Source organism: Herpailurus yagouaroundi, unplaced genomic scaffold (assembly GCF_014898765.1).
Source record: "Herpailurus yagouaroundi ecotype Mexico unplaced genomic scaffold, PumYag 184, whole genome shotgun sequence".
In the NCBI taxonomy this organism is placed as follows: Eukaryota; Metazoa; Chordata; class Mammalia; order Carnivora; family Felidae; genus Herpailurus; species Herpailurus yagouaroundi.
This window is the reverse complement of record NW_024412415.1, coordinates 38,024,654-38,033,694: the sequence shown is the minus strand read 5'-3', so window position 1 is coordinate 38,033,694 and position 9,041 is coordinate 38,024,654.

Sequence of the window (9,041 nt, the reverse complement as noted above, 5' to 3'; positions counted from 1 at the left end):
AGCAATTTAGAGGCACTTTGGCAAGACTCGGAAGGCAGATTTGGAGGCTGTCGATGGCTGCTCTGGGCTGTTTTCGGCCAGCAGCCCAGTTGTGGAAACGCAGGAGCATTTCAGCATCGAATCTTCAAAGTCAAGGGTGCGGAAAGGCAGCAGCACGATCTCAGATCCCTGGGCCTGGTTATGGCAGCACCGAACCCACTGATTCCAATGATTCCTCCGCCCCTCCCCCATATTCTTTTGTCACCGTAACTGATGACCACAATTTAGAGGCTTAACGCAACACGGATTTACTCTCTAATGGCTTTGGAGGTTGGAAGTCCAAAATCAATCTCACTGAGCTAAACTCAAGGTCAGCAGTCCTGTGTTCCTTCTGGAGGCCCTAGTGGAGAATCCATTTCCTTGCCTTTTCCAATTTCTAGAGGCTATTTGCATTCCTTGGCTTATGGCCCCTTCTTCCGTCTTCAAGTCAGTTTCTGCTTTTGTCATCCCATCTCCTTTTTTGTTTTCTCCCTCTTCCGATTCTGCTTCCTGCCTCCTTCTTATAAGAATCTTGTGATTATATTGGGCTCTCCTGGATAATCCAGGGTGCCTTTCCATCTCAAGATTCTTCACTTAATAACAACCGGCAAGTCTCCCTTGTCATATAAAATAACATTCACAGCTTCCGGGAACCTGGTGGGATATTCAGCCCACCGCGATGCCTTTCTGACCGTGTCCCAGCTGGTTAGTTCTGTGGTGTTCTGGGAGGCATTCTTGGAGACCCAGCCTCAAGCCTGCTCCTTCAGCCCTTCCAACAATTTCGTAAACACCCAAGACCCTTGCATTCAACCTCTTTCTGCTTAAAATCCAGTGCCTCTGTTTCCTGCACCCAACCATGACTAAAATTCCAAGTAACCTCCAAGACTCAGTTCAAATGTCACCATCTTTGGGGAGCCTTCCCCAATTCTTCCAGGACTTCTTCCTCCTTCCTCTGGACCCCACAGCTCTTCCTACTTCAAGTTTGTATAAACGTTATCTCCCCTAGTGAATCATGGCCACTCCATCCAACCATAGCCTGGGATCTCACATAAAGGAAGGCTGCGCAAAGAAATGAACCAGAAGCCACTGGCTGAGAGCCACTTCCTGAGCATCAGCCTTGGATGCGGATAGAGGCAGGCCTGCCCTGGGAAGGACAGGGATCAGCCAGGGTGGGGCCAGGCTGCCTGGACAGCCAGCAACGCAAGGGGGAAAGCCAGGGACGGGAACACGATCTCAACCCCACAAGCCCGTGAGGCTCAGAGGAAAAGCAAAAGGTATTTTCAGATATCGAAGAAGCAAATCGGTAGGCGGACACATGTGAAGCAGTACATTCTTCAGCTCTAGAGCTGCTGCCCAGTCTGGGCCTTTGTGGCCCTGAGTCCAGAAATGCAGAAATGATGACATGGGACAGGAGGATAAGGCCTTGATACCCGGAAGCGTGTGGAGGGTCAAATTGAGGAAAGATACCGGTGAGCAGAGGACCCGTCCCCCTTCACTGGGGTGCAGAAGAAGCAACAGGCCAAATGATGTCCCCTGTCCATGGCAGGCCCTGGCTCTACCTTGCCTGGGACGGGGCAAGCAGTCTGTCCCCAGAAGCCAAAAGGGGACATCCGTGCCTGGGTGTAAGTGGAGCAGGAAAATGGTCCTTAAAGTGTCAAATCAAATTCTGTGTGCCAGCACAGATGAGGTAAGTATGACGATAGGGCAAGGGAAGAGGAAACACCACCTGCCAGAAAGCCACCTCCACTGGCAGGCAAGAACTAAAGAGCCTGAGCTGGCAAACTCAAAGTTTCTGCCCTGCGTGCGGCTGTTGTGTGCTGTGACATCGGGCAGTGCCTTCCCCCCGCCCCCGCAGGGTCATGCATATCTATAGTGGGAGCTGTAGACTCTGTGCTGAAGGACTCTGCGAACAAGGAAAACCAGAAAGAGCTGTGCCAGGCAGGGGGTCAGGAAGGGCAGCGGGGTGGGAGATGCAGGCCCTGGGCCATGGCAGGAAAGAGGCTCCGGCCGGGCAGGGAGGCCTGGAAGGCCTGAGGTGTCGCTAACGAGGTCCCGACAGACGGAGCTGGGCGTGAGTGAGCTTAAGGAACCAGCCCTCCTCCATCCCGGCACTCAGCACCCTTCAAATTAATAATTAAAATGCTTCCTGTCAGATTCCAGCCTGACACATAATTAGAGCAGCTCCAGGCTTTAGGCGATGGTGATGAAAACAGTTCTTGTTAGAAAGAGACTTTTCCAGGCATGAACAGGATAAGGATAGAACCCTTCTCTTCAAATTTCTCCATCAGGGCCTCCCCTCCATTCCAGACCTTTTAGCTTGAGGACAGGTGGGGGCGTGGGGAAGGGCAATCCGTGTCTCCATCTGTACCGGAGGAGGTAGGACAAGGTGCCACCCTAGCTGACATGAGGGTGCGGCCCAGGGATTTGTACAAGAAGGTGAGCAGGTGGGGGCTCCTTGGGGTTTCGAAGGCCGGTCAGACAAATCTGGAGGCCAGCTGCCGAATCCCATCCCCAACATGAACACACAAAGTGTTGACATCATATCTTTTCCCCACAGGGCTGCTGGGAAGTCGCTGAGCTCAGCTACTTACTATTCAGGGGCCAAGGCGCCCCTGGCCCCACCCCACCAGCCCATGGCATCCATCATTTCCTTCTAGAGCACAGCCTTCCCCCACTCCTACCAACAAAGTGGGGCATAGAACCAAGAGTGCTAGCTTGTGGGCCAGCAAAGTGGGGCATAGAATCAAGAGTGCTAGCTTGTGGGCTTCTCAGACCCCCCCACGAGCAGAGGTCAGAGGTGCTGTCCGTGGTTCCAGAGAAACTCAGTTTTCAGGCTCCTCTCTTGTCAGTTCTCCCAAGAGCCTCTGCCAGTCTCCTCCCTCCCTTGAACCATGCCCCCAGATGCCAGATGCCAGTCCCTGTGCCCTGTGAAACTGTCACAGCTCCACACATGCCACCAGGCCAGGCCCCCCAAGAGAGGGAAGGGATCCCACTGCTTAGCTCATTGAAGGAGAACCCTTTACCTTGATGGGCCTGCCCTCGGGAGTTTGGGACTTGGAGCTCATGCCAAAGCTACCTACGAGCAAAAGAAAATCATTTTAAAGCAATGTTGTGCTACTTCATTGACGTTGTCTTCATAAATATTTCAAAGGTGTTTATTAGGAAAACTACAGGAGTGGAGAAGAGGCTGCTGAGGCCCGGCTGCTGAGAGATGCCCCGAAAGGTCTCAGCTACCACTGCCACCACCACCAGTGAAACATGTACTCCTTCTGAGGGGCTGGCCTGTGGGGGCTGCAAAGAGAAGGCCACTCTGTTGGGCAGCCGACCCCTTGCAGCAGGCAGCTGCTCAGAAACCATGCTCCTATCCTCAGACTGAACCCCATAGGGCTATATAACAGAGTCCTACGGACACAGCACTGAGCTGGGGGCAGGGGCCTCCTGGGTTTTCCTCTGAGCTTTGCTGCTAGTTGCTGGGCAATTGCTCCCCTCCTCTGAGCTCAACAGTACAATGGACAAAGGCTGAGGGTCCCTTCCTGGGCAGGCTGACATACCCAGATTGTGGATGCTGTCCTTTGCTCTCCTCCCCCAACACCGCCACCCCACCCTCGCCAGCCAAGGCTGAGTCGGACCAGGAGCGGCGGGGCCAGAGCAGGTGCACAGGGCCAGACTACTCCCCTTCCCCGGAGCAAGTCTCGGCTTGCCTCACCCCCCTCCAGGGGGCAGGGTCTGGGGAGGGGGTAAGAATGGTATCTACCTGCTGCCCCACCACCCCTCTCATGGGGGTGGACAGGAATGGAGGCACCATGGCTGCCTCCGATGCAACTCTCTCCTCAGAAAGAGCTTCTTTCTCTTCCCCAGGCCAAAGCCAACAAGCCAATTAAACCCCGAGAAAGCAGGATCGATCGGCAGGCCAAAGGATTACATTGATCCACAATACTGGTACCCAGGGGGCCGTGGCTGCTTCTCCCTTGCACCTGGGGCTCCTTCAACTGCCATCTTCCGCTGAGCAATGAGCAATCCTCCCCGCCCCTGTCTCCATCCTCCCCCACCCCACCCCCACCCTGTCTGACTGTCTGTCCCTTCTCTTTTGGTCTCAAGTCATAACTGTCTCCTTTATCTGCACTGAGCCTAATGCCATCGGCGCCGACTTCTCCTTTCACACTGTGTAAGTGCAGGTGAGGTGGCCCCGTGACGCCCCTGTCCTTTGGGTGATCTGTCCCCATCTCAGTCAACCAGGGAAGGAGGGTGTTCCTCTCCACCCCATTTTACAGATATAGCCTACAAGGACACAGAGCATTTAGTACCCAGCTCCCCAAGGGTTAGCGGGTAGTGTTTTCTACACAGAACATGGGAGTGGGCGAAGGGAGCTTAGGGAACCTTCTCTGGTAAATTAAAAAAAAAAAAAAAGAAGAAAGAAGAAAATGACTTGCAATTACCATATCAATTGTTTCTGGGTAAATAGGTACTTCTAAGAGATTTTTAAAATAGATTATTCCCTTAAATAGGTTAAGCACCCTTTGGCAGCCTCATTTACATTACTCATTTGCTGGGAAATTCTTTTTTCAGGGACAGTGCAGAAGTAAACTTCAGCCTCAGTCCTTTCCCTTCGGAGACCGGATTAAGGTGGTCTGGGCGCTTCCTGGCCTGCAAAGCACAGGGTCTGCTCTGTGCCCAGGGCTGGGTGGGGGAATCCAGACCTGCTCTGGGGAGGAGGTAAACTCCCAGAGAATGGTGAAGGAGCCAGTGAAACACTGAGGTGCCGTCAGAGATGGGGAGGTGGGGGAGATCTGCATAGGAGGGAGGGGAGAGAGGGCAGATCCCCTGGGAATGGGGGCAGGGAGTGGGGATCTTGAGCAAACGCTCGTAAATAGGATTGAATGTGGTGCATGCAACTTCTGGCACTCTATCAATCATCTCTGTCCCCTTCTCCCTCATCACCCATCACCCATTCTGTCTTCCACACAGAGCAGAACGCACTCACGCCTCTCTCAGCACTGCAGAGGCCATTCCACAAATGCCCTGGGTCTGGAATCCCTGGCTGCCAGCATTCTCTTGTGCTGACCCAGATCCTCCCAGCTGCAGCGGGCCGGCGGACACCCAGAAGGGCAGCATGGATAGAGACGCCAAGGAAATCAGCACCCCAGCCATGTCACCCAGGCCCTTAGCATGGTCACCCAAGGAGGCTGAGCCCCATCTTGCCACCGGGGCCCCTTCGGGTTCCTGGAAGGTTCTCTGAAGGTGCCATCAGTGAGCACATGGACTTCAAAGCAATTACGCAAGCTATAGGGAAAAAAAAAAATCGTGCATTCATTCATTAGCAGCAAATTACACTTGATTATCTTAGCGAATAAGGCAAAATGTCAGGCCAGCGACTGGCAGAGACGCATGTTGGTCCTTCCTCCAGCACCCTAAGAATGGGGGTCACATTCTGCAGGAACCATTTTGGAGAGAATACCTAAAAATGAGAGCAGGAAAGGAGCAGAGTAGGGTGCAGACCAGGCCCCCCGGAGAGCCCAATGGCCCAGGGAATTAGGGGACCAGGTAGGCAAACTCGGGAAGGACTGGAGGCCAGACACCCCACAAGAGGGTGGTGGGGGGCAGTGGTAGAGGAAGGATGTTAGATCTGGCTGGTCTGCAGTATAGCGGAGGCTTGGGATATCCTGGTGCAGAAGCAAGTCTGAGACACGAAGGGAAGGAAGCTGGAAGAGTACAAGGCTGCTTCCTCGAGCCTGGCACAGGCGCGCGGGGAGCGGGACAGATGGTCCTTCCCTCTGTGGAGAACGCGGTGCTCGAGGGAGGGAGGGAGCCAGAACCAGCCACGTGGCTGTGCACATCTGGAGGCCTGGGGGCGACCAGAGATGGGGGGTGGGGGGGAGAAAGGGAGGCAGTGGGAGGAGGAGAGGGGAGGGGCCCTGTTTCCTACACTGAAGGGTCTGAGCCATCATCCATGGCACCCCATCCTCCCTCATCCCCACTCTCCCCCCAGAGCCTGGGTGCCTGGTCTGAGAGCAAGAACTCAGGATTCCTCTTCTCCCCTGGGCCCCACAACACAGGGCCCCCTTTCTTCATGCACATAGGATCACAGATTCCCTCAACCTTCTTTGCACCTGTATTTTCTGCACTTCCTGTAGTGAGAAAAAATGCCCCATGGTCTGATACAGTGATCACTGAGAACAGTTGGCTTGTGTCAGGTGCCTTGTCTCAAAGGTCTCTGCCCTGGATTGTCCCTCTGAGCCCTGTTTTGCATTAACTTGTACGCTAGGCTAGAGCCTCTGGGTCACACATATCAAATATTTAGCAATGATCTCAACCAGTGGCATCAGAACTTCTAGGAATGGAGCCAAGGCAGCAGTCTCTTAAGTGATTCTAATGGGCAGCCAGGGTTCAGAACTACTGGACTAATGCAATCTGGAGTTGTATCACCAGGAGCATAGTGCTCAGGATCAAGGAGGTGAGAGAACGATCTATTATGAGCTGAAACATTATCAGGCCAGGGCCTCACTCTGAAAGGACAATGATGAAACATGGCCAGGGGAGGGCAGTGGGGGTGGAGAAATCATACCCGCCAAGGAAAATTGAGGAGAAGAGGACATTTTGCTGCTCAGACACTGGGGAAAGGCTGGGAACAAAGGTCGGAGACCCTCTGTCTCTGAGGGCTGGGATGTATCTACCCCGTGAGATCCTGTGTTTTTTGTGTTCTGATGAGCACCATCTCATTAGTGGCGAAATAGTCACCATAACTACCTGGAGGTAGGGGAGCCAAACGGCAGGTTATGAACATCCTCAGACACAAAGTGCAAAAGACTTAACTTGCCCTGAGGCATCCGCATCCGGTGAAGTGTTGGTAAATATCCCCCTATCCGTTACCCAGGTGTTCTGGGTACAGGATGTAGGAGGCAGCCTAGCCCGAGCACACACTCAGACCTCCACGCTGCTCCCACCCCATTCAGCAGGAGGCAGACACACTCACTTCCAGAACTGGAGTCCCAGAACCATGAAGACAGAGGCAGCGGGCTGCCACAAGGCAGATGCTGAAGGGGAAGGCGGTTGGTCCAAAGTGGGTTGGGGAGGAAGAGATGACCACAGACCCCCCCCACCTACTCCTGGGCGGGGCTCCATCCCTGAGGTTCCTTTAAGCCCATCTGGGAATTCCCAGCACCCTTCCTGCCCTATCTAGAATCCATTCTGCTAGTGGCCCTGAGTGCTCTTTGCCTGCTCATTCTTGCTGCCACAGGGACTGGTGGAACAGGCTGTCAAAACAATCAGCAACTATACCAACATTTAAAAGGCACAGGCCTGTGTCCCTGAGATCTCACTCCCCAGAAGTGCTCCCATACCACAGAAACCCAAGCACAAGTTTGTAGTATTTGTATCCAAACTACAGGAACGGGCAAAATATATTCTGGAACAGCAGTACTATGAGATACTTACGTACCCATTCAAAAAGAATGAGGGATGTCTTTGCAAGAAGCTAGACACAAAATAGTACGTACTGTAGGATTCTATTCACATGAGGTTCAAGGACAAGCAAAATCAACCCATGGTGAAAGCAGCCCGAATAGCTGCAGTTGGGGCCATTGAGTGGGAAGGGGCACAAGGTAACTTTCTAGATTCTGAAAGTGTTTTATATCTGGATCTGGGTACCTTACCTGGGTAAATGTGGAAAAATCCATGGGGCCATACATTGAGGACCAGCATCTTTTAAACACTAGACGCACGTAACACCTCAATATAGAAAGTAAAGAAAAAGAAGAACTGTGTGGGAAAATGGGAATGAAAACAGAAAACACATAGCAGGACAATCCAGACGCTTTCGGTTGTAGAGAAGTGTTAGCCTAGGGAAAAGTCTAGAAGGATAGCAAGCCCTTAATAATGCTTCCCTCTGAGTGGGGGGACTGGAGGTGAAGGCAACTCTACATTTCGTTGTTAAATAAGGAAATTTAACCAAGTAAATCTGAAGATCTCATTGGCTTTCTTAAATGATTTGGGCCCTCTAACCAGTAGAGGGAAGCTCCCCGGAGTTGTACAAAATGGGGGGGGGGGGGGTTTCCGGGCGGGGGGGGCAAGGAAGTTTTTGGGAAGAGGATGTTCCAGGCAAGGCTGCTTTCTCTGGGCGGGGTAGAGCAACGGGAAAAGCAAGGGGTCTTACCATGCAGATGACCTCATCTTCCTTTGGGGGACGGAGAGGGCCCACGTGGGCAGATTCATTGACGACCATCAAGAAATCCCCAGTAAGACTATATTTCTGGGGGAGGTCGAAAGTGCAGTTAGATTGTGTATTCAGTCCTGGTTTAGGGACTTGGCCTAAGTGATGCCATGTCAGGCCCGTGACATTTTGTTTTTGTTTGTTTGCTTATTTGTTTAACACAACATTGTTCGCATTTAAACTGCTTAATCGGCTGCTCCCCCCTGTCCCCCCCGCCCCAGTGCAGCACATTACTTCACGGCTCCTTTGGTTCCTGCTTCCCTGGGAAACCCCTGCCCTTGGAGGCCTGGGATTCTGCTAGTTGGGGCAGACTTTGGCTTCACGTCTCAGTTTAAGACTTGGGCTTGGGGCGCCTGGGTGGCGCAGTCGGTTAAGCGTCCGACTTCAGCCAGGTCACGATCTCGCGGTCCGTGAGTTCGAGCCCCGTGTCAGGCTCTGGGCTGATGGCTCGGAGCCTGGAGCCTGTTTCCGGTTCTGTGTCTCCCTCTCTCTCTGCCCCTCCCTCGTTCATGCTCTGTCTCTCTCTGTCCCAAAAATAAAAATAAAAACGTTGAAAAAAAAATTAAAAAAAAAAAAAAAAAAGACTTGGGCTTTGCAGGAGGACCTCTGGACACTGCCCAGTTCGGAAGCTGCCAGGGTCTCTGCTCATTGGCCTGCATACTCAACGACGGCCTCCTGGGACAAGCCACGTCAGGTCCTCCCCGTGAACAGACCCCTGGAAGGCATGGCTCCTGCCTGTGAGCAGAAGCAGAATGCTCTGAAAGGGGAGACAATCAGGTAGAGAAAGGCAGGATGACTCAGGGGGGGGGGGGGGGGG